The sequence below is a fragment of the Taudactylus pleione genome, unplaced genomic scaffold, assembly GCF_031769625.1.
Source record: "Taudactylus pleione unplaced genomic scaffold, aTauple2 ptg000612l, whole genome shotgun sequence".
NCBI classification, from domain to species: Eukaryota; Metazoa; Chordata; class Amphibia; order Anura; family Myobatrachidae; genus Taudactylus; species Taudactylus pleione.
The window spans coordinates 2,329,675-2,355,212 of NW_028285014.1; the positions used below are offsets into that span (position 1 = coordinate 2,329,675).

Below are 25,538 nucleotides of genomic sequence, written 5' to 3' on the forward strand. Positions count from 1 at the left end.
TTGGCCCATGTAGTCTGCTCCTTTTCATGTATCCTTTAGGCAACTTCAACCCTATTTGCTCCTTACATTTCTCTTAAGGATATTCTTATGCCTATCCCAAGCATGTTTAAATTGTTTCACCATTTAGCTTCAACAACATCGGATGGGAGGCTTTTCTATTTATCAACTACCCTTTCTGTGAAGTAATTTTTCTTCAAATTTCCTCTAAGTCTACCTCCCTCCAGTTTCAGTGCATGTCCTCGTGTTCTTGTACATCTCTTCCTTTGAAGAATAAGTATTGTTTGCACAACATTCTTTTAGTATTCAGTAATCTAAACATAAAACAAAAGAATAATTGGCAGCGAAAGTATTTTAAGGCTCTTAGACTTTACATATAACGTGATATACAATTTACTTCTAAGACAAACTAATCTGTTCTGCTAGAATGAAGACCTTAGTAAAGGGTGGCAACAGTAATTTTGAAGGATAACACTTTAGCTTGAGCCATTATTCCTAAGTAATGTTATTTAAGAAACAGCTTTTAGAGGAAATGCATTAATCTAAGATCTTGATTTAATTACCCCTTTTTCAACAAGTCCAAATTATTTGTCAAAATCACAATCAAAAATATAAATAGTAAAATGAAAAACCCTAACAGGAAGCAGGTTCGGATATACTGATGTGCTTGTCAGGATGGCCGAGTGGTCTAAGGTGCCAGACTCAAGATTCTACTCTTCCAGTTAATGGGAATTCTGGTCTCTGTAAAGAGGCGTGGGCTCAAATCCCACTTCTGACAATATTTTCATGCTCTTTGGTTATGTTTTACACTCAAAATGACTGACATTGAGAAGTATGCTCAGGACATCCACAGTTTTTCAATCTTTCCTCTCCCAGACATTGATATCTTGATCCCATTTATTTCTAAGCAATATGAAGCACAATGATTGAATGAATTAAAGGGCATAGAAACTGTTAAAGACCTAAGAATTGATCGATTTTCCCATCTACATTCCAATCAAGATCAAATTACATTAGAGTTAAATTAATTAAATTATTCTTAAATGATAAAGACACTATGATTAGTTTTAAAATTCTAAAGTTCAGTTCATGTAGAAATTGACTGTTGAAATAATGTTTTACATAGAAACAGAATTTGATGGCAGATAAGAACCACTTGGCCCACATAGTCTGCTCCTTTTCATGTATCCTTTAGGCAACTTCAATCCTATTTGCTCCTTACATTTCTCTTAAGGATATTCTTATGCCTTTCCCAAGCATGTTTAAATTGTTTCACCATTTAGCTTCAACAACATCGGATGGGAGGCTTTTCTATTTATCAACTACCCTTTCTGTGAAGTAATTTTTCTTCAAATTTCCTCTAAGTCTACCTCCCTCCAGTTTCAGTGCATGTCCTCGTGTTCTTGTACATCTCTTCCTTTGAAGAATAAGTATTTTTTGCACAACATTCTTTTAGTATTCAGTAATCTAAACATAAAACACAAGAATAATTGGCATCGAAAGTATTTTAAGGCTCTTCGACTTTACTTATAACGTGATATACAATTTACTTCTAAGACAAACTAATCTGTTCTGCTAGGATGAAGACCTTAGTAAAGGGTGGCAACAGTAATTTTGAAGGATAACACTTTAGCTTGAGCCATTTTTCCTAAATAATGTTATTTAAGAAACAGCTTTTAGAGGAAATGCATTAATCTAAGATCTTGATTTAATGACCCCTTTTTCAACAAGGCCAAATTATTTGTCAAAATCACAATCAAAAATATAAATAGTAAAATGATAAACCCTAACAGGAAGCAGGTTTGGACATATTGATGTGCTTGTCAGGATGGCCGAGTGGTCTAAGACACCAGACTCAAGATTCTACTCTTCCAGTTAATGGGAATTCTGGTCTCTGTAAAGAGGCGTAGGTTCAAGTCTCACTTCTGACAATATTTTCATGCTCTTTGGTTATGTTTTAGACTCAAAATGACCGACATTGAGAAGTATGCTCAGGACATCCACAGTCTTTCAATCTTTCCTCTCCCAGACATTGATATCTTGATCCCATTTATTTCTAAGCAATATGAAGCACAATGATTGAATGAATTAAAGGGCATAGAAACTGTTAAAGACCTAAGAATTGATCGATTTTCCCATCTACATTCCAATCAAGATCAAATTACATTAGAGTTAAATTAATTAAATTATTCTTAAATGATAAAGACACTATGATTAGTTTTAAAATTCTAAAGTTCAGTTCATGTAGAAATTGACTGTTGAAATAATGTTTTACATAGAAACAGAATTTGATGGCAGATAAGAACCACTTGGCCCACGTAGTCTGCTCCTTTTCATGTATCCTTTAGGCAACTTCAATCCTATTTGCTCCTTACATTTCTCTTAAGGATATTCTTATGCCTATCCCAAGCATGTTTAAATTGTTTCACCATTTAGCTTCAACAACATCGGATGGGAGGCTTTTCTATTTATCAACTACCCTTTCTGTGAAGTAATTTTTCTTCAAATTTCCTCTAAGTCTACCTCCCTCCAGTTTCAGTGCATGTCCTCGTGTTCTTGTACATCTCTTCCTTTGATGAATAAGTATTGTTTGCACAACATTCTTTTAGTATTCAGTAATCTAAACATAAAACACAAGAATAATTGGCGTCGAAAGTATTTTAAGGCTCTTAGACTTTACTTATAACGTGATATACAATTTACTTCTAAGACAAACTAATCTGTTCTGCTAGGATGTAGACCTTAGTAAAGGGTGGCAACAGTAATTTTGAATGATAACACTTTAGCTTGAGCCATTTTTCCTAAATAATGTTATTTAAGAAACAGCTTTTAGAGGAAATGCATTAATCTAAGATCTTGATTTAATGACCCCTTTTTCAACAAGGCCAAATTATTTGTCAAAATCACAATCAAAAATATAAATAGTAAAATGATAAACCCTAACAGGAAGCAGGTTTGGACATACTGATGTGCTTGTCAGGATAGCCGAGCTGTCTAAGACACCAGACTCAAGATTCTACTCTTCCAGTTAATGGGAATTCTGGTCTCTGTAAAGAGGCGTAGGTTCAAATCTCACTTCTGACAATATATTTTTGCTCTTTGGTTATGTTTTACACTCAAAATGACTGACATTGAGAAGTATGCTCAGGACATCCACAGTCTTTCAATCTTTCCTCTCCCAGACATTGATATCTTGATCCCATTTATTTCTAAGCAATATGAAGCACAATGATTGAATGAATTAAAGGGCATAGAAACTGTTAAAGACCTAAGAATTGATCGATTTTCCCATCTACATTCCAATCAAGATCAAATTACATTAGAGATAAATTAATTAAATTATTCTTAAATGATAAAGACACTATGATTAGTTTTAAGATTCTAAAGTTCAGTTCATGTAGAAATTGGCTATTGAAATAATGTATTACATAGAAACAGAATTTGATGGCAGATAAGAACCATTTCGCCCATGTAGTCTGCTCCTTTTCATGTATCCTTTAGGCAACTTCAACCCTATTTGCTCCTTACATTTCTCTTAAGGATATTCTTATGCCTATCCGAAGCGTGTTTAAATTGTTTCACCGTTTAGCTTCAACAACATCGGTTGGGAGGCTTTTCTATTTATCAACTACCCTTTCTGTGAAGTAATTTTTCATCAAATTTCCTCTAAGTCTACCTCCCTCCAGTTTCAGTGCATGTCCTCGTGTTCTTGTACATCTCTTCCTTTGAAGAATAAGTATTGTTTGCACAACATTCTTTTAGTATTCAGTAATCTAAACATAAAGCACAAGAATAATTGGCATTGAAAGTATTTTAAGGCTCTTAGACTTTACTTATAACGTGATATACAATTTACTTCTAAGACAAACTAATCTGTTCTGCTAGGATGAAGACCTTTGTAAAGGGTGGCAACAGTAATTTTGAAGGATAACACTTTAGCTTGAGCCATTTTTCCTAAATAATGTTATTTAAGAAACAGCTTTTAGAGGAAATGCATTAATCTAAGATCTTGATTTAATGACCCCATTTTCAACAAGGCCAAATTATTTGTCAAAAACACAATCAAAAATATAAATAGTAAAATGATAAACCCTAACAGGAAGCAGGTTTGGACATACTGATGTGCATGTCAGGATGGCCGAGCGGTCTAAGACACCAGACTCAAGATTCTACTCTTCCAGTTAATGGGAATTCTGGTCTCTGTAAAGAGGCGTAGGTTCAAATCCCACTTCAGACAATATTTTCATGCTCTTTGGTTATGTTTTACACTCAAAATGACCGACATTGAGAAGTATGCTCAGGACATCCACAGTCTTTCAATCTTTCCTCTCCCAGACATTGATATCTTGATCCCATTTATTTCTAAGCAATATGAAGCACAATGATTGAATGAATTAAAGGGCATAGAAACTTTTAAAGACCTAAGAATTGATCGATTTTCCCATCTACATTCCAATCAAGATCAAATTACATTAGAGTTAAATTAATTAAATTATTCTTAAATGATAAAGACACTGATTAGTTTTAAAATTCTAAAGTTCAGTTCATGTAGAAATTGGCTATTGAAATAATGTATTACATAGAAACAGAATTTGATGGCAGATAAGAACCACTTGGCCCATGTAGTCTGCTCCTTTTCATGTATCCTTTAGGCAACTTCAACCCTATTTGCTCCTTACATTTCTCTTAAGGATATTCTTATGCCTATCCGAAGCGTGTTTAAATTGTTTCACCATTTAGCTTCAACAACATCGGATGGGAGGCTTTTCTTTTTATCAACTACCCTTTCTGTGAAGTAATTTTTCTTCAAATTTCCTCTAAGTCTACCTCCCTCCAGTTTCAGTGCATGTCCTCGTGTTCTTGTACATCTCTTCCTTTGAAGAATAAGTATTGCTTGCACAACATTCTTTTAGTATTCAGTAATCTAAACATAAAACACAAGAATAATTGGCATTGAAAGTATTTTAAGGCTCTTAGACTTTACATATAACGTGATATACAATTTACTTCTAAGACAAACTAATCTGTTCTGCTAGGATGTAGACCTTAGTAAAGGGTGGCAACAGTAATTTTGAAGGATAACACTTTAGCTTGAGCTTTTTTCCTAAATAATGTTATTTAAGAAACAGCTTTTAGAGGAAATGCATTAATCGAAGATCTTGATTTAATGACCCCTTTTTCAACAAGTCGAAATTATTTGTCAAAATCACAATCAAAAATATAAATAGTAAAATGATAAACCCTAACAGGAAGCAGGTTTGGACATACTGAGGTGCTTGTCAGGATGGCCGAGCGGTCTGAGGCGCCAGACTCAAGGTTCTACTTTTTCAGTTAATGGTGATTCTGGTCTCTGTAAAGAGATATAGGTTCAAATCCCACTTCTGACAATATTATCTTGCTCTTTGGTTATGTTTTACACTCAAAATGACCGACATTGAGAGGTATGCTCAGGACATCCACAGTCTTTCAATCTTTCCTCTCCCAGACATTGATATCTTGATCCCATTTATTTCTAAGCAATATGAAGCACAATGATTGAATGAATTAAAGGGCATAGAAACTTTTAAAGACCTAAGAATTGATCGATTTTCCCATCTACATTCCAATCAAGATCAAATTACATTAGACTTAAATTAATTAAATTATTCTTAAATGATAAAGACACTATGATTAGTTTTAAAATTCTAAAGTTAAGTTCATGTAGAAATTGACTGTTGAAATAATGTTTTACATAGAAACAGAATTTGATGGCAGATAAGAACCACTTTGCCCACGTAGTCTGCTCCTTTTCATGTATCCTTTAGGCAACTTCAATCCTATTTGCTCCTTACATTTCTCTTAAGGATATTCTTATGCCTATCCCAAGCATGTTTAAATTGTTTCACCATTTAGCTTCAACAACATCGGATGGGAGGCTTTTCTATTTATCAACTACCCTTTCTGTGAAGTAATTTTTCTTCAAATTTCCTCTAAGTCTACCTCCCTCCAGTTTCAGTGCATGTCCTCGTGTTCTTGTACATCTCTTCCTTTGATGAATAAGTATTGTTTGCACAACATTCTTTTAGTATTCAGTAATCTAAACATAAAACACAAGAATAATTGGCATTGAAAGTATTTTAAGGCTCTTAGACTTTACTTATAACGTGATATACAATTTACTTCTAAGACAAACTAATCTGTTCTGCTAGGATGAAGACCTTAGTAAAGGGTGGCAACAGTAATTTTGAAGGATAACACTTTAGCTTGAGCCATTTTTCCTAAATAATGTTATTTAAGAAACTGCTTTTACAGGAAATGCATTAATCTAAGATCTTGATTTAATGACCCCTTTTTCAACAAGGCGAAATTATTTGTCAAAATCACCATCAAAAATATAAATAGTAAAATGATAAACCCTAACAGGAAGCAGGTTTGGACATACTGATGTGCTTGTCAGGATGGCCGAGCGGTCTAAGACACCAGACTCAAGATTCTACTCTTCCAGTTAATGGGAATTCTGGTCTCTGTAAAGAGGCGTAGGTTTAAATCTCACTTCTGACAATATATTTTTGCTCTTTGGTTATGTTTTACACTCAAAATGACTGACATTGAGAAGTATGCTCAGGACATCCACAGTCTTTCAATCTTTCCTCTCCCAGACATTGATATCTTGATCCCATTTATTTCTAAGCAATGTGAAGCACAATGATTGAATGAATTAAAGGGCATAGAAACTTTTAAAGACCTAAGAATTGATCGATTTTCCCATCTACATTCCAATCAAGATCAAATTACATTAGAGTTAAATTAATTAAATTATTCTTAAATGATAAAGACACTATGATTAGTTTTAAGATTCTAAAGTTCAGTTCATGTAGAAATTGGCTATTGAAATAATGTATTACATAGAAACAGAATTTGATGGCAGATAAGAACCACTTGGCCCATGTAGTCTGCTCCTTTTCATGTATCCTTTAGGCAACTTCAACCCTATTTGCTCCTTACATTTCTCTTAAGGATATTCTTATGCCTATCCGAAGCGTGTTTAAATTGTTTCACCGTTTAGCTTCAACAACATCGGATGGGAGGCTTTTCTATTTATCAACTACCCTTTCTGTGAAGTAATTTTTCATCAAATTTCCTCTAAGTCTACCTCCCTCCAGTTTCAGTGCATGTCCTCGTGTTCTTGTACATCTCTTCCTTTGAAGAATAAGTATTGTTTGCACAACATTCTTTTAGTATTCAGTAATCTAAACATAAAACACAAGAATAATTGGCATTGAAAGTATTTTAAGGCTCTTAGACTTTACATATAACGTGATATACAATTTACATCTAAGACAAACTAATCTGTTCTGCTAGGATGAAGACCTTAGTAAAGGGTGGCAACAGTAATTTTGAAGGATAACACTTTAGCTTGAGCCATTTTTCCTAAATAATGTTATTTAAGAATCAGCTTTTAGAGGAAATGCATTAATCTAAGATCTTGATTTAATGACCCCATTTTCAACAAGGCCAAATTATTTGTCAAAAACACAATCAAAAATATAAATAGTAAAATGATAAACCCTAACAGGAAGCAGGTTTGGACATACTGATGTGCATGTCAGGATGGCCGAGCGGTCTAAGACACCAGACTCAAGATTCTACTCTTCCAGTTAATGGGAATTCTGGTCTCTGTAAAGAGGTGTAGGTTCAAATCCCACTTCTGACAATATTTTCATGCTCTTTGGTTATGTTTTACACTCAAAATAACCGACATTGAGAAGTATGCTCAGGACATCCACAGTCTTTCAATCTTTCCTCTCCCAGACATTGATATCTTGATCCCATTTATTTCTAAGCAATATGAAGCACAATGATTGAATGAATTAAAGGGCATAGAAACTTTTAAAGACCTAAGAATTGATCGATTTTCCCATCTACATTCCAATCAAGATCAAATTACATTAGACTTAAATTAATTAAATTATTCTTAAATGATAAAGACACTATGATTAGTTGTAAAATTCTAAAGTTCAGTTCATGTAGAAATTTTCTATTGAAATAATGTATTACATAGAAACAGAATTTGATGGCAGATAAGAACCACTTGGCCCATGAAGTCTGCTCCTTTTCATGTATCCTTTAGGCAACTTCAACCCTATTTGCTCCTTACATTTCTCTTAAGGATATTCTTATGCCTATCCGAAGCGTGTTTAAATTGTTTCACCATTTAGCTTCAACAACATCGGATGGGAGGCTTTTCTTTTTATCAACTACCCTTTCTGTGAAGTAATTTTTCTTCAAATTTCCTCTAAGTCTACCTCCCTCCAGTTTCAGTGCATGTCCTCGTGTTCTTGTACATCTCTTCCTTTGAAGAATAAGTATTGCTTGCACAACATTCTTTTAGTATTCAGTAATCTAAACATAAAACACAAGAAAAATTGGCATCGAAAGTATTTTAAGGCTCTTAGACTTTACATATAACGTGATATACAATTTACTTCTAAGACAAACTAATCTGTTCTGCTAGGATGAAGACCTTAGTAAAGGGTGGCAACAGTAATTTTGAAGGATAACACTTTAGCTTGAGCTTTTTTCCTAAATAATGTTATTTAAGAAACAGCTTTTAGAGGAAATGCATTAATCGAAGATCTTGATTTAATGACCCCTTTTTCAACAAGTCGAAATTATTTGTCAAAATCACAATCAAAAATATAAATAGTAAAATGATAAACCCTAACAGGAAGCAGGTTTGGAAATACTGATGTGCTTGTCAGGATGGCCGAGCGGTCTGAGGCGCCGACTCAAGGTTCTACTTTTTCAGTTAATGGTGATTCTGGTCTCTGTAAAGAGATATAGGTTCAAATCCCACTTCTGACAATATTTTCTTGCTCTTTGGTTATGTTTTACACTCAAAATGACCGACATTGAGAGGTATGCTCAGGACATCCACAGTCTTTCAATCTTTCCTCTCCCAGACATTGATATCTTGATCCCATTTATTTCTAAGCAATATGAAGCACAATGATTGAATGAATTAAAGGGCATAGAAACTTTTAAAGACCTAAGAATTGATCGATTTTCCCATCTACATTCCAATCAAGATCAAATTACATTAGACTAAAATTAATTTAATTATTCTTAAATGATAAAGACACTATGATTAGTTTTAAAATTCTAAAGTTCAGTTCATATAGAAATTGGCTATTGAAATAATGTATTACATAGAAACAGAATTTGATGGCAGATAAGAACCACTTGGCCCATGTAGTCTGCTCCTTTTCATGTATCCTTTAGGCAACTTCAACCATATTTGCTCCTTACATTTCTCTTAAGGATATTCTTATGCCTATCCGAAGCGTGTTTAAATTGTTTCACCGTTTAGCTTCAACAACATTGGATGGGAGGCTTTTCTATTTATCAACTACCCTTTGTGTGAAGTAATTTTTCTTCAAATTTCCTCTAAGTCTACCTCCCTCCAGTTTCAGTGCATGTCCTCATGTTCTTGTACTTCTCTTCCTTTGAAGAATAAGTATTGTTTGCACAACATTCTTTTAGTATTCAGTAATCTAAACATAAAACACAAGAATAATTGGCATCGAAAGTATTTTAAGGCTCTTAGACTTTACATATAACATGATATACAATTTACTTCTAAGACAAACTAATCTGTTCTGCTAGGATGAAGACCTTAGTAAAGGGTGGCAACAGTAATTTTGAAGGATAACACTTTAGCTTGAGCCATTTTTCCTAAATAATGTCATTTTAGAAACAGCTTTTAGAGGAAATGCATTAATCTAAGATCTTGATTTAATGACCCCTTTTTCAACAAGTCCAAATTATTTGTCAAAATCACAATCAAAAATATAAATAGTAAATTGATAAACCCTAACAGACAGCAGGTTCGGACATACTGATGTGCTTGTCAGGATGGCCGAGCGGTCTAAGGCGCCAGACTCAAGATTCTACTCTTTCAGTTAATGGGAATTCTGGTCTCTGTAAAGAGGCATGGGTTCAAATCCCACTTCTGACAATATTTTCTTGCTCTTTGGTTATGTTTTACACTCAAAATGACCGACATTGAGAAGTATGCTCAGGACATCCACAGTCTTTCAATCTTTCCTCTCCCAGACATTGATATCTTGATCCCATTTATTTCTAAGCAATATGAAGCACAATGATTGAATGAATTAAAGGGCATAGAAACTTTTAAAGACCTAAGAATTGATCGATTTTCCCATCTACATTCCAATCAAGATCAAATTACATTAGACTTAAATTAATTAAATTATTCTTAAATGATAATGACACTATGATTAGTTTTAAAATTCTAAAGTTCAGTTCATGTAGAAATTGACTGTTGAAATAATATTTTACATAGAAACAGAATTTGATGGCAGATAAGAACCACTTGGCCCACGTAGTCTGCTCCTTTTCTTGTATCCTTTAGGCAACTTCAATCCTATTTGCTCCTTACATTTCTCTTAAGGATATTCTTATGCCTATCCGAAGCGTGTTTAAATTGTTTCACCATTTAGCTTCAACAACATCGGATAGGAGGCTTTTCTATTTATCAACTACCCTTTCTGTGAAGTAATTTTTCTTCAAATTTCCTCTAAGTTTACCTCCCTCCAGTTTCAGTGCATGTCCTCGTGTTCTTGTACATCTCTTCCTTTGAAGAATAAGTATTGTTTGCACAACATTCTTTTAGTATTCAGTAATCTAAACATAAAACACAAGAATAATTGGCATCGAAAGTATTTTAAGGCTCTTAGACTTTACATATAACGTGATATACAATTTACTTCTAAGACAAACTAATCTGTTCTGCTAGGATGAAGACCTTAGTAAAGGGTGGCAACAGTAATTTTGAAGGATAACACTTTAGCTTGAGCCATTTTTCCTAAATAATGTTATTTAAGAAACAGCTTTTAGAGGAAATGCATTAATCTAAGATCTTGATTTAATGACCCCATTTTCAACAAGGCCAAATTATTTGTCAAAAACACAATCAAAAATATAAATAGTAAAATGATAAACCCTAACAGGAAGCAGGTTTGGACATACTGATGTGCATGTCAGGATGGCCGAGCGGTCTAAGACACCAGACTCCAGATTCTACTCTTCCAGTTGATGGGAATTCTGGTCTCTGTAAAGAGGCGTAGGTTCAAATCCCACTTCTGACAATATATTCATGCTCTTTGGTTATGTTTTACACTCAAAATGACCGACATTGAGAAGTATGCTCAGGACATCCACAGTCTTTCAATCTTTCCTCTCCCAGACATTGATATCTTGATCCCATTTATTTCTCAGCAATATGAAGCACAATGATTGAATGAATTAAAGGGCATAGAAACTTTTAAAGACCTAAGAATTGATCGATTTTCCCATCTACATTCCAATCAAAATCAAATTACATTAGAGTTAAATTAATTAAATTATTATTAAATGATAAAGACACTATGATTAGTTTTAAAATTCTAAAGTTCAGTTCATGTAGAAATTGGCTATTGAAATAATGTATTACATAGAAACAGAATTTGATGGCAGATAAGAACCGCTTGGCCCATGTAGTCTGCTCCTTTTCATGTATCCTTTAGGCAACTTCAACCCTATTTGCTCCTTACATTTCTCTTAAGGATATTCTTATGCCTATCCGAAGCGTGTTTAAATTGTTTCACCATTTAGCTTCAACAACATCGGATGGGAGGCTTTTCTTTTTATCAACTACCCTTTCTGTGAAGTAATTTTTCTTCAAATTTCCTCTAAGTCTACCTCCCTCCAGTTTCAGTGCATGTCCTCGTGTTCTTGTACATCTCTTCCTTTGAAGAATAAGTATTGCTTGCACAACATTCTTTTAGTATTCAGTAATCTAAACATAAAACACAAGAATAATTGGCATCGAAAGTATTTTAAGGCTCTTAGACTTTACATATAACGTGATATACAATTTACTTCTAAGACAAACTAATCTGTTCTGCTAGGATGAAGACCTTAGTAAAGGGTGGCAACAGTAATTTTGAAGGATAACACTTTAGCTTGAGCTTTTTTCCTAAATAATGTTATTTAAGAAACAGCTTTTAGAGGAAATGCATTACTCGAAGATCTTGATTTAATGACCCCTTTTTCAACAAGTCGAAATTATTTGTCAAAATCACAATCAAAAATATAAATAGTAAAATGATAAACCCTAACAGACAGCAGGTTCGGACATACTGATGTGCTTGTCAGGATGGCCGAGCGGTCTAAGGCGCCAGACTCAAGATTCTACTCTTCCAGTTAATGCGAATTCTGGTATCTGTAAAGAGGCATGGGTTCAAATCCCACTTCTGACAATATTTTCTTGCTCTTTGGTTATGTTTTACACTCAAAATGACCGACATTGAGAAGTATGCTCAGGACATCCACAGTCTTTCAAACTTTCCTCTCCCAGACATTGATATCTTGATCCCATTTATTTCTAAGCAATATGAAGCACAATGATTGAATGAATTAAAGGGCATAGAAACTGTTAAAGACCTAAGAATTGATCGATTTTCCCATCTACATTCCAATCAAGATCAAATTACATTAGAGTTAAATTAATTAAATTATTCTTAAATGTTAAAGACACTATGATTAGTTTTAAAATTCTAAAGTTCAGTTCATATAGAAATTGGCTATTGAAATAATGTATTACATAGAAACAGAATTTGATGGCAGATAAGAACCACTTGGCCCATGTAGTCTGCTCCTTTTCATGTATCCTTTAGGCAGCTTCAACCATATTTGCTCCTTACATTTCTCTTAAGGATATTCTTATGCCTATCCGAAGCGTGTTTAAATTGTTTCACCGTTTAGCTTCAACAACATTGGATGGGAGGCTTTTCTATTTATCAACTACCCTTTCTGTGAAGTAATTTTTCTTCAAATTTCCTCTAAGTCTACCTCCCTCCAGTTTCAGTACATGTTCTCGTGTTCTTGTACATCTCTTGCTTTGAAGAATAAGTATTGTTTGCACAACATTCTTTTAGTATTCAGTAATCTAAACATAAAACACGAGAATAATTGGCATCGAAAGTATTTTAAGGCTCTTAGACTTTACATATAACATGATATACAATTTACTTCTAAGACAAACTAATCTGTTCTGCTAGGATGAAGACCTTAGTAAAGGGTGGCAACAGTAATTTTGAAGGATAACACTTTAGCTTGAGCCATTTTTCCTAAATAATGTTATTTTAGAAACAGCTTTTAGAGGAAATGCATTAATCTAAGATCTTGATTTAATGACCCCTTTTTCAACAAGTCCAAATTATTTGTCAAAATCACAATCAAAAATATAAATAATAAATTGATAAACCCTAACAGACAGCAGGTTCGGACATACTGTTGTGCATGTCAGGATGGCCGAGCGGTCTAAGACACCAGACTCAAGATTCTACTCTTCCAGTTAATGGGAATTCTGGTCTCTGTAAAGAGGCGTAGGTTCAAATCCCACTTCTGACAATATTTTCTTGCTCTTTGGTTATGTTTTACACTCAAAATGACTGACATTGAGAAGTATGCTCAGGACATCCACAGTCTTTCAATCTTTCCTCTCCCAGACATTGATATCTTGATCCCATTTATTTCTAAGCAATATGAAGCACAATGATTGAATGAATGAAAGGGCATAGAAACTGTTAAAGACCTAAGAATTGATCGATTTTCCCATCTACATTTCAATCAAGATCAAATACATTAGACTTAAATTAATTAAATTATTCTTAAATGATAATGACACTATGATTAGTTTTAAAATTCTAAAGTTCAGTTCATGTAGAAATTGACTGTTGAAATAATATTTTACATAGAAACAGAATTTGATGGCAGATAAGAACCACTTGGCCCACGTAGTCTGCTCCTTTTCTTGTATCCTTTAGGCAACTTCAATCCTATTTGCTCCTTACATTTCTCTTAAGGATATTCTTATGCCTACCCCAAGCATGTTTAAATTGTTTCACCATTTAGCTTCAACAACATCGGATAGGAGGCTTTTCTATTTATCAACTACCCTTTCTGTGAAGTAATTTTTCTTCAAATTTCCTCTAAGTCTACCTCCCTCCAGTTTCAGTGCATGTCCTCGTGTTCTTGTACATCTCTTCCTTTGAAGAATAAGTATTGTTTGCACAACATTCTTTTAGTATTCAGTAATCTAAACATAAAACACAAGAATAATTGGCATCGAAAGTATTTTAAGGCTCTTAGACTTTACATATAACGTGATATACAATTTACTTCTAAGACAAACTAATCTGTTCTGCTAGGATGAAGACCTTAGTAAAGGGTGGCAATAGTAATTTTGAAGGATAACACTTTAGCTTGAGCTTTTTTCCTAAATAATGTTATTTAAGAAACAGCTTTTAGAGGAAATGCATTAATCTAAGATCTTGATTTAATGACCCCTTTTTCAACAAGTCGAAATTATTTGTCAAAATCACAATCAAAAATATAAATAGTAAAATGATAAACCCTAACAGGAAGCAGGTTTGGAAATACTGATGTGCTTGTCAGGATGGCCGAGCGGTCTGAGGCGCCAGACTCAAGGTTCTACTTTTTCAGTTAAAGGTGATTCTGGTCTCTGTAAAGAGATATAGGTTCAAATCCCACTTCTGACAATATTTTCTTGCTCTTTGGTTATGTTTTACACTCAAAATGACCGACATTGAGAGGTATGCTCAGGACATCCACAGTCTTTCAATCTTTCCTCTCCCAGACATTGATATCTTGATCCCATTTATTTCTAAGCAATATGAAGCACAATGATTGAATGAATTAAAGGGCATAGAAACTTTTAAAGACCTAAGAATTGATCGATTTTCCCATCTACATTCCAATCAAGATCAAATTACATTAGAGTTAAATTAATTAAATTATTCTTAAATGATAAAGACACTATGATTAGTTTTAAAATTCTAAAGTTCAGTTCATATAGAAATTGGCTATTGAAATAATGTATTACATAGAAACAGAATTTGATGGCAGATAAGAACCACTTGGCCCATGTAGTCTGCTCCTTTTCATGTATCCTTTAGGCAACTTCAACCATATTTGCTCCTTACATTTCTCTTAAGGATATTCTTATGCCTATCCGAAGCGTGTTTAAATTGTTTCACCGTTTAGCTTCAACAACATTGGATGGGAGGCTTTTCTATTTATCAACTACCCTTTCTGTGAAGTAATTTTTCTTCAAATTTCCTCTAAGTCTACATCCCTCCAGTTTCAGTGCATGTCCTCGTGTTCTTGTACATCTCTTCCTTTGAAGAATAAGTATTGTTTGCACAACATTCTTTTAGTATTCAGTAATCTAAACATAAAACACAAGAATAATTGGCATCGAAAGTATTTTAAGGCTCTTAGACTTTACATATAACATGATATACAATTTACTTCTAAGACAAACTAATCTGTTCTGCTAGGATGAAGACCTTAGTAAAGGGTGGCAACAGTAATTTTGAAGGATAACACTTTAGCTTGAGCCATTTTTCCTAAATAATGTTATTTTAGAAACAGCTTTTAGAGGAAATGCATTAATCTAAGATCTTGATTTAATGACCCCTTTTTCAACAAGTCCAAATTATTTGTCAAAATCACAATCAAAAATATAAATAGTAAATTGATAAACCCTAACAGACAGCAGGTTCGGACATACTGAAGTGCTTGTCAGGATGGCCAAGCGGTCTAAGGCGCCAGACTCAAGATTCTACTCTTTCAGTTAATGGGAATTCTGGTCTCTGTAAAGAGGCGTGGGTTCAAATCCCACTTCTGACAATATTTTCTTGCTCTTTGGTTATGTTTTACACTCAAAATGACCGACATTGAGAAGTATGCTCAGGACATCCACAGTCTTTCAATCTTTCCTCTCCCAGACATTGATATCTTGATCCCATTTATTTCTAAGCAATATGAAGCACAATGATTGAATGAATTAAAGGGCATAGAAACTTTTAAAGACCTAAGAATTGATCGATTTTCCCATCTACATTCCAATCAAGATCAAATTACATTAGACTTAAATTAATTAAATTATTCTTAAATGATACTGACACTATGATTAGTTTTAAAATTCTAAAGTTCAGTTCATGTAGAAATTGACTGTTGAAATAATATTTTACATAGAAACAGAATTTGATGGCAGATAAGAACCACTTGGCCCACGTAGTCTGCTCCTTTTCTTGTATCCTTTAGGCAACTTCAATCCTATTTGCTCCTTACATTTCTCTTAAGGATATTCTTATGCCTATCCGAAGCGTGTTTAAATTGTTTCACCATTTAGCTTCAACAACATCGGATAGGAGGCATTTCTATTTATCAACTACCCTTTCTGTGAAGTAATTTTTCTTCAAATTTCCTCTAAGTCTACCTCCCTCCAGTTTCAGTGCATGTCCTCGTGTTCTTGTACATCTCTTCCTTTGAAGAATAAGTATTGTTTGCACAACATTCTTTTAGTATTCAGTAATCTAAACATAAAACACAAGAATAATTGGCATCGAAAGTATTTTAAGGCTCTTAGACTTTACTTATAACGTGATATACAATTTACTTCTAAGACAAACTAATCTGTTCTGCTAGGATGAAGACCTTAGTAAAGGGTGGCAACAGTAATTTTGAAGGATAACACTTTAGCTTGAGCCATTTCTCCTAAATAATGTTATTTAAGAAACAGCTTTTAGAGGAAATGCATTAATCTAAGATCTTGATTTAATGACCCCATTTTCAACAAGGCCAAAGTATTTGTCAAAAACACAATCAAAAATATAAATAGTAAAATGATAAACTCTAACAGGAAGCAGGTTTGGACATACTGATGTGCATGTCAGGATGGCCGAGCAGTCTAAGACACCAGACTCAAGATTCTACTCTTCCAGTTAATGGGAATTCTGGTCTCTGTAAAGAGGCGTAGGTTCAAATCCCACTTCTGACAATATTTTCATGCTCTTTGGTTATGTTTTACACTCAAAATGACCGACATTGAGAAGTATGCTCAGGACATCCACAGTCTTTCAATCTTTCCACTCCCAGACATTGATATCTTGATCCCATTTATTTCTAAGCAATATGAAGCACAATGATTGAATGAATTAAAGGGCATAGAAACTTTTAAAGACCTAAGAATTGATCGATTTTCCCATCTACATTCCAATCAAGATCAAATTACATTAGAGTTAAATTAATTAAATTATTCTTAAATGATAAAGACACTATGATTAGTTTTAAAATTCTAAAGTTCAGTTCATGTAGAAATTGGCTATTGAAATAATGTATTACATAGAAACAGAATTTGATGGCAGATAAGAACCACTTGGCCCATGTAGTCTGCTCCTTTTCATGTATCCTTTAGGCAACTTCAACCCTATTTGCTCCTTACATTTCTCTTAAGGATATTCTTATGCCTATCCGAAGCGTGTTTAAATTGTTTCACCGTTTAGCTTCAACAACATTGGATGGGAGGCTTTTCTATTTATCAACTACCCTTTCTGTGAAGTAATTTTTCTTCGAATTTCCTCTAAGTCTACCTCCCTCCAGTTTCAGTACATGTTCTCGTGTTCTTGTACATCTCTTGCTTTGAAGAATAAGTATTGTTTGCACAACATTCTTTTAGTATTCAGTAATCTAAACATAAAACACAAGAATAATTGGCATCGAAAGTATTTTAAGGCTCTTAGACTTTACATATAACATGATATACAATTTACTTCTAAGACAAACTAATCTGTTCTGCTAGGATGAAGACCTTAGTAAAGGGTGGCAACAGTAATTTTGAAGGATAACACTTTAGCTTGAGCCATTTTTCCTAAATAATGTTATTTTAGAAACAGCTTTTAGAGGAAATGCATTAATCTAAGATCTTGATTTAATGACCCCTTTTTCAACAAGTCCAAATTATTTGTCAAAATCACAATCAAAAATATAAATAATAAATTGATAAACCCTAACAGACAGCAGGTTCGGACATACTGATGTGCTTGTCAGGATGGCCGAGCGGTCTTAGGCGCCAGACTCAAGATTCTACTCTTCCAGTTAATGGGAATTCTGGTCTCTGTAAAGAGGCGTGGGTTCAAATCCCACTTCTGACAATATTTTCTTGCTCTTTGGTTATGTTTTACACTCAAAATGACCGACATTGAGAAGTATGCTCAGGACATCCACAGTCTTTCAATCTTTCCTCTCCCAGACATTGATATCTTGATCCCATTTATTTCTAAGCAATATGAAGCACAATGATTGAATGAATTAAAGGGCATAGAAACTGTTAAAGACCTAAGAATTGATCGATTTTCCCATCTACATTCCAATCAAGATCAAATACATTAGACTTAAATTAATTAAATTATTCTTAAATGATAATGACACTATGATTAGTTTTAAAATTCTAAAGTTCAGTTCATGTAGAAATTGACTGTTGAAATAATATTTTACATAGAAACAGAATTTGATGGCAGATAAGAACCACTTGGCCCACGTAGTCTGCTCCTTTTCTTGTATCCTTTAGGCAACTTTAATCCTATTTGCTCCTTACATTTCTCTTAAGGATATTCTTATGCCTATCCCAAGCATGTTTAAATTGTTTCACCATTTAGCTTCAACAACATCGGATAGGAGGCTTTTCTATTTATCAACTACCCTTTCTGTGAAGTAATTTTTCTTCAAATTTCCTCTAAGTCTACCTCCCTCCAGTTTCAGTGCATGTCCTCGTGTTCTTGTACATCTCTTCCTTTGAAGAATAAGTATTGTTTGCACAACATTCTTTTAGTATTCAGTAATCTAAACATAAAGCACAAGAATAATTGGCATCGAAAGTATTTTAAGGCTCTTAGACTTTACATATAACATGATATACAATTTACTTCTAAGACAAACTAATCTGTTCTGCTAGGATGAAGACCTTAGTAAAGGGTGGCAACAGTAATTTTGAAGGATAACACTTTAGCTTGAGCCATTTTTCCTAAATAATGTTATTTTAGAAACAGCTTTTAGAGGAAATGCATTAATCTAAGATCTTGATTTAATGACCCCTTTTTCAACAAGTCCAAATTATTTGTCAAAATCACAATCAAAAATATAAATAATAAATTGATAAACCCTAACAGACAGCAGGTTCGGACATACTGATGTGTTTGTCAGGATGGCCGAGCGGTCTAAGGCGCCAGACTCAAGATTCTGCTCTTCCAGTTAATGGGAATTCTGGTCTCTGTAAAGAGGCGTGGGTTCAAATCCCACTTCTGACAATATTTTCTTGCTCTTTGGTTATGTTTTACACTCAAAATGACCGACATTGAGAAGTATGCTCAGGACATCCACAGTCTTTCAATCTTTCCTCTCCCAGACATTGATATCTTGATCCCATTTATTTCTAAGCAATATGAAGCACAATGATTGAATGAATTAAAGGGCATAGAAACTGTTAAAGACCTAAGAATTGATCGATTTTCCCATCTACATTCCAATCAAGATCAAATTACATTAGACTTAAATTAATTAAATTATTCTTAAATGATAATGACACTATGATTAGTTTTAAAATTCTAAAGTTCAGTTCATGTAGAAATTGACTGTTGAAATAATATTTTACATAGAAACAGAATTTGATGGCAGATAAGAACCACTTGGCCCACGTAGTCTGCTCCTTTTCTTGTATCCTTTAGGCAACTTCAATCCTATTTGCTCCTTACATTTCTCTTAAGGATATTCTTATGCCTATCCCAAGCATGTTTAAATTGTTTCACCATTTAGCTTCAACAACATCGGATAGGAGGCTTTTCTATTTATCAACTACCCTTTCTGTGAAGTAATTTTTCTTCAAATTTCCTCTAAGTCTACCTCCCTCCAGTTTCAGTGCATGTCCTCGTGTTCTTGTACATCTCTTCCTTTGAAGAATAAGTATTGTTTGCACAACATTCTTTTAGTATTCAGTAATCTAAACATAAAACACAAGAATAATTGGCATCGAAAGTATTTTAATGCTCTTAGACTTTACTTATAACGTGATATACAATTTACTTCTAAGAGAAACTAATCTGTTCTGCTAGGATGAAGACCTTAGTAAAGGGTGGCAACAGTAATTTTGAAGGATAACACTTTAGCTTGAGCCATTTTTCCTAAATAATGTTATTTAAGAAACAGCTTTTAGAGGAAATGCATTAATCTAAGATCTTGATTTAATGACCCCATTTTCAACAAGGCCAAATTATTTGTCAAAAACACAATCAAAAATATAAATAGTAAAATGATAAACCCTAACAGGAAGCAGGTTTGGACATACTGATGTGCATGTCAGGATGGCCGAGCGGTCTAAGACACCAGACTCAAGATTCTACTCTTCCAGTTAATGGGAATTCTGGTATTTGTAAAGAGGCATAGGTTCAAATCCCACTTCTGACAATATATTCATGCTCTTTGGTTATGTTTTACACTCAAAATGACCGACATTGAGAAGTATGCTCAGGACATCCACAGTCTTTCAATCTTTCCTCTCCCAGACATTGATATCTTGATCCCATTTATTTCTCAGCAATATGAAGCACAATGATTGAATGAATTAAAGGGCATAGAAACTTTTAAAGACCTAAGAATTGATCGATTTTCCCATCTACATTCCAATCAATATCAAATTACATTAGAGTTAAATTAATTAAATTATTCTTAAATGATAAAGACACTATGATTAGATTTAAAATTCTAAAGTTCAGTTCATGTAGAAATTGGCTATTGAAATAATGTATTACATAGAAACAGAATTTGATGGCAGATAAGAACCACTTGGCCCATGTAGTCTGCTCCTTTTCATGTATCCTTTAGGCAACTTCAACCTTATTTGCTCCTTACATTTCTCTTAAGGATATTCTTATGCCTATCCGAAGCGTGTTTAAATTGTTTCACCATTTAGCTTCAACAACATCGGATGGGAGGCTTTTCTTTTTATCAACTACCCTTTCTGTGAAGTAATTTTTCTTCAAATTTCCTCTAAGTCTACCTCCCTCCAGTTTCAGTGCATGTCCTCGTGTTCTTGTACATCTCTTCCTTTGAAGAATAAGTATTGCTTGCACAACATTCTTTTAGTATTCAGTAATCTAAACATAAAACACAAGAATAATTGGCATCGAAAGTATTTTAAGGCTCTTAGACTTTACATATAACGTGATATACAATTTACTTCTAAGACAAACTAATCTGTTCTGCTAGGATGAAGACCTTAGTAAAGGGTGGCAATAGTAATTTTGAAGGATAACACTTTAGCTTGAGCTTTTTTCCTAAATAATGTTATTTAAGAAACAGCTTTAAGAGGAAATGCATTAATCGAAGATCTTGATTTAATGACCCCTTTTTCAACAAGTCGAAATTATTTGTCAAAATCACAATCAAAAATATAAATAGTAAAATGATAAACCCTAACAGGAAGCAGGTTTGGAAATACTGATGTGCTTGTCAGGATGGCCGAGCTGTCTGAGGCGCCAGACTCAAGGTTCTACTTTTTCAGTTAATGGTGATTCTGGTCTCTGTAAAGAGGTATAGGTTCAAATCCCACTTCTGACAATATTGTCTTGCTCTTTGGTTATGTTTTACACTCAAAATGACCAACATTGAGAGGTATGCTCAGGACATCCACAGTCTTTCAATCTTTCCTCTCCCAGACATTGATATTTTGATCCCATTTATTTCTAAGCAATATGAAGCACAATGATTGAATGAATTAAAGGGCATAGAAACTTTTAAAGACCTAAGAATTGATCGATTTTCCCATCTACATTCCAATAAAGATCAAATTACATTAGACTTAAATTAATTTAATTATTCTTAAATGATAAAGACACTATGATTAGTTTTAAAATTCTAAAGTTCAGATCATGTAGAAATTGGCGGTTGAAATAATGTTTTACATAGAAACAGAATTTGATGGCAGATAAGAACCACTTGGCCCATGTAGTCTGCTCCTTTTCATGTATCCTTTAGGCAACTTCAATCCTATTTGCTCCTTACATTTCTCTTAAGGATATTCTTATGCCTATCCCAAGCATGTTTAAATTGTTTCACCATTTAGCTTCAACAACATCGGATAGGAGGCTTTTCTATTTATCAACTACCCTTTCTGTGAAGTAATTTTTCTTCAAATTTCCTCTAAGTCTACCTCCCTCCAGTTTCAGTGCATGTCCTCGTGTTCTTGTACATCTCTTCCTTTGAAGAATAAGTATTGTTTGCACAACATTCTTTTAGTATTCAGTAATCTAAACATAAAACACAAGAATAATTGGCATCGAAAGTATTTTAAGGCTCTTAGACTTTACATATAACATGATATACAATTTACTTCTAAGACAAACTAATCTGTTCTGCTAGGATGAAGACCTTAGTAAAGGGTGGCAACAGTAATTTTGAAGGATAACACTTTAGCTTGAGCCATTTTTCCTAAATAATGTTATTTTAGAAACAGCTTTTAGAGGAAATGCATTAATCTAAGATCTTGATTTAATGACCCCTTTTTCAACAAGTCCAAATTATTTGTCAAAATCACAATCAAAAATATAAATAATAAATTGATAAACCCTAACAGACAGCAGGTTCGGACATACTGATGTGTTTGTCAGGATGGCCGAGCGGTCTAAGGCGCCAGACTCAAGATTCTGCTCTTCCAGTTAATGGGAATTCTGGTCTCTGTAAAGAGGCGTGGGTTCAAATCCCACTTCTGACAATATTTTCTTGCTCTTTGGTTATGTTTTACACTCAAAATGACCGACATTGAGAAGTATGCTCAGGACATCCACAGTCTTTCAATCTTTCCTCTCCCAGACATTGATATCTTGATCCCATTTATTTCTAAGCAATATGAAGCACAATGATTGAATGAATTAAAGGGCATAGAAACTGTTAAAGACCTAAGAATTGATCGATTTTCCCATCTACATTCCAATCAAGATCAAATTACATTAGACTTAAATTAATTAAATTATTCTTAAATGATAATGACACTATGATTAGTTTTAAAATTCTAAAGTTCAGTTCATGTAGAAATTGACTGTTGAAATAATATTTTACATAGAAACAGAATTTGATGGCAGATAAGAACCACTTGGCCCACGTAGTCTGCTCCTTTTCTTGTATCCTTTAGGCAACTTCAATCCTATTTGCTCCTTACATTTCTCTTAAGGATATTCTTATGCCTATCCCAAGCATGTTTAAATTGTTTCACCATTTAGCTTCAACAACATTGGATAGGAGGCTTTTCTATTTATCAACTACCCTTTCTGTGAAGTAATTTTTCTTCAAATTTCCTCTAAGTCTACCTCCCTCCAGTTTCAGTGCATGTCCTCGTGTTCTTGTACATCTCTTCCTTTGAAGAATAAGTATTGTTTGCACAACATTCTTTTAGTATTCAGTAATCTAAACATAAAACACAAGAATAATTGGCATCGAAAGTATTTTAATGCTCTTAGACTTTACTTATAACGTGATATACAATTTACTTCTAAGAGAAACTAATCTGTTCTGCTAGGATGAAGACCTTAGTAAAGGGTGGCAACAGTAATTTTGAAGGATAACACTTTAGCTTGAGCCATTTTTCCTAAATAATGTTATTTAAGAAACAGCTTTTAGAGGAAATGCATTAATCTAAGATCTTGATTTAATGACCCCATTTTCAACAAGGCCAAATTATTTGTCAAAAACACAATCAAAAATATAAATAGTAAAATGATAAACCCTAACAGGAAGCAGGTTTGGACATACTGATGTGCATGTCAGGATGGCCGAGCGGTCTAAGACACCAGACTCAAGATTCTACTCTTCCAGTTAATGGGAATTCTGGTATTTGTAAAGAGGCATAGGTTCAAATCCCACTTCTGACAATATATTCATGCTCTTTGGTTATGTTTTACACTCAAAATGACCGACATTGAGAAGTATGCTCAGGACATCCACAGTCTTTCAATCTTTCCTCTCCCAGACATTGATATCTTGATCCCATTTATTTCTCAGCAATATGAAGCACAATGATTGAATGAATTAAAGGGCATAGAAACTTTTAAAGACCTAAGAATTGATCGATTTTCCCATCTACATTCCAATCAAGATCAAATTACATTAGAGTTAAATTAATTAAATTATTCTTAAATGATAAAGACACTATGATTAGATTTAAAATTCTAAAGTTCAGTTCATGTAGAAATTGGCTATTGAAATAATGTATTACATAGAAACAGAATTTGATGGCAGATAAGAACCACTTGGCCCATGTAGTCTGCTCCTTTTCATGTATCCTTTAGGCAACTTCAACCTTATTTGCTCCTTACATTTCTCTTAAGGATATTCTTATGCCTATCCGAAGCGTGTTTAAATTGTTTCACCATTTAGCTTCAACAACATCGGATGGGAGGCTTTTCTTTTTATCAACTACCCTTTCTGTGAAGTAATTTTTCTTCAAATTTCCTCTAAGTCTACCTCCCTCCAGTTTCAGTGCATGTCCTCGTGTTCTTGTACATCTCTTCCTTTGAAGAATAAGTATTGCTTGCACAACATTCTTTTAGTATTCAGTAATCTAAACATAAAACACAAGAATAATTGGCATCGAAAGTATTTTAAGGCTCTTAGACTTTACATATAACGTGATATACAATTTACTTCTAAGACAAACTAATCTGTTCTGCTAGGATGAAGACCTTAGTAAAGGGTGGCAATAGTAATTTTGAAGGATAACACTTTAGCTTGAGCTTTTTTCCTAAATAATGTTATTTAAGAAACAGCTTTAAGAGGAAATGCATTAATCGAAGATCTTGATTTAATGACCCCTTTTTCAACAAGTCGAAATTATTTGTCAAAATCACAATCAAAAATATAAATAGTAAAATGATAAACCCTAACAGGAAGCAGGTTTGGAAATACTGATGTGCTTGTCAGGATGGCCGAGCTGTCTGAGGCGCCAGACTCAAGGTTCTACTTTTTCAGTTAATGGTGATTCTGGTCTCTGTAAAGAGGTATAGGTTCAAATCCCACTTCTGACAATATTGTCTTGCTCTTTGGTTATGTTTTACACTCAAAATGACCAACATTGAGAGGTATGCTCAGGACATCCACAGTCTTTCAATCTTTCCTCTCCCAGACATTGATATTTTGATCCCATTTATTTCTAAGCAATATGAAGCACAATGATTGAATGAATTAAAGGGCATAGAAACTTTTAAAGACCTAAGAATTGATCGATTTTCCCATCTACATTCCAATAAAGATCAAATTACATTAGACTTAAATTAATTTAATTATTCTTAAATGATAAAGACACTATGATTAGTTTTAAAATTCTAAAGTTCAGATCATGTAGAAATTGGCGGTTGAAATAATGTTTTACATAGAAACAGAATTTGATGGCAGATAAGAACCACTTGGCCCATGTAGTCTGCTCCTTTTCATGTATCCTTTAGGCAACTTCAATCCTATTTGCTCCTTACATTTCTCTTAAGGATATTCTTATGCCTATCCCAAGCGTGTTTAAATTGTTTCACCATTTAGCTTCAACAACATCGGATGGGAGGCTTTTCTATTTATCAACTACCCTTTCTGTGAAG

General features: G+C 33.8%; 7 non-coding genes across 7 annotated transcripts; all 7 read left to right on the forward strand.

The window, feature by feature from the left end:
- The first annotated feature begins 666 nt into the window (after positions 1 to 666).
- TRNAL-CAA (transfer RNA leucine (anticodon CAA)) lies at positions 667 to 775 on the forward strand. The gene is made up of 2 exons: positions 667 to 704; positions 730 to 775. It is a non-coding gene; the product is annotated as a tRNA-Leu (tRNA).
- Positions 776 to 9,885: 9,110 nt separating this feature from the next.
- TRNAL-CAA (transfer RNA leucine (anticodon CAA)) lies at positions 9,886 to 9,994 on the forward strand. The gene is made up of 2 exons: positions 9,886 to 9,923; positions 9,949 to 9,994. It is a non-coding gene; the product is annotated as a tRNA-Leu (tRNA).
- A 1,044-nt stretch (positions 9,995 to 11,038) lies between these two features.
- TRNAW-CCA (transfer RNA tryptophan (anticodon CCA)) lies at positions 11,039 to 11,147 on the forward strand. Its single transcript has 2 exons — positions 11,039 to 11,076; positions 11,102 to 11,147. It is a non-coding gene; the product is annotated as a tRNA-Trp (tRNA).
- Positions 11,148 to 15,647: 4,500 nt separating this feature from the next.
- On the forward strand, positions 15,648 to 15,756 carry TRNAL-CAA (transfer RNA leucine (anticodon CAA)). The gene is made up of 2 exons: positions 15,648 to 15,685; positions 15,711 to 15,756. It is a non-coding gene; the product is annotated as a tRNA-Leu (tRNA).
- A 2,197-nt stretch (positions 15,757 to 17,953) lies between these two features.
- TRNAL-CAA (transfer RNA leucine (anticodon CAA)) lies at positions 17,954 to 18,062 on the forward strand. The gene is made up of 2 exons: positions 17,954 to 17,991; positions 18,017 to 18,062. It is a non-coding gene; the product is annotated as a tRNA-Leu (tRNA).
- A 1,043-nt stretch (positions 18,063 to 19,105) lies between these two features.
- TRNAL-CAA (transfer RNA leucine (anticodon CAA)) lies at positions 19,106 to 19,214 on the forward strand. The gene is made up of 2 exons: positions 19,106 to 19,143; positions 19,169 to 19,214. It is a non-coding gene; the product is annotated as a tRNA-Leu (tRNA).
- Positions 19,215 to 22,563: 3,349 nt separating this feature from the next.
- Positions 22,564 to 22,672, forward strand: TRNAL-CAA (transfer RNA leucine (anticodon CAA)). Its single transcript has 2 exons — positions 22,564 to 22,601; positions 22,627 to 22,672. It is a non-coding gene; the product is annotated as a tRNA-Leu (tRNA).
- The last annotated feature ends 2,866 nt before the right edge of the window (positions 22,673 to 25,538 follow it).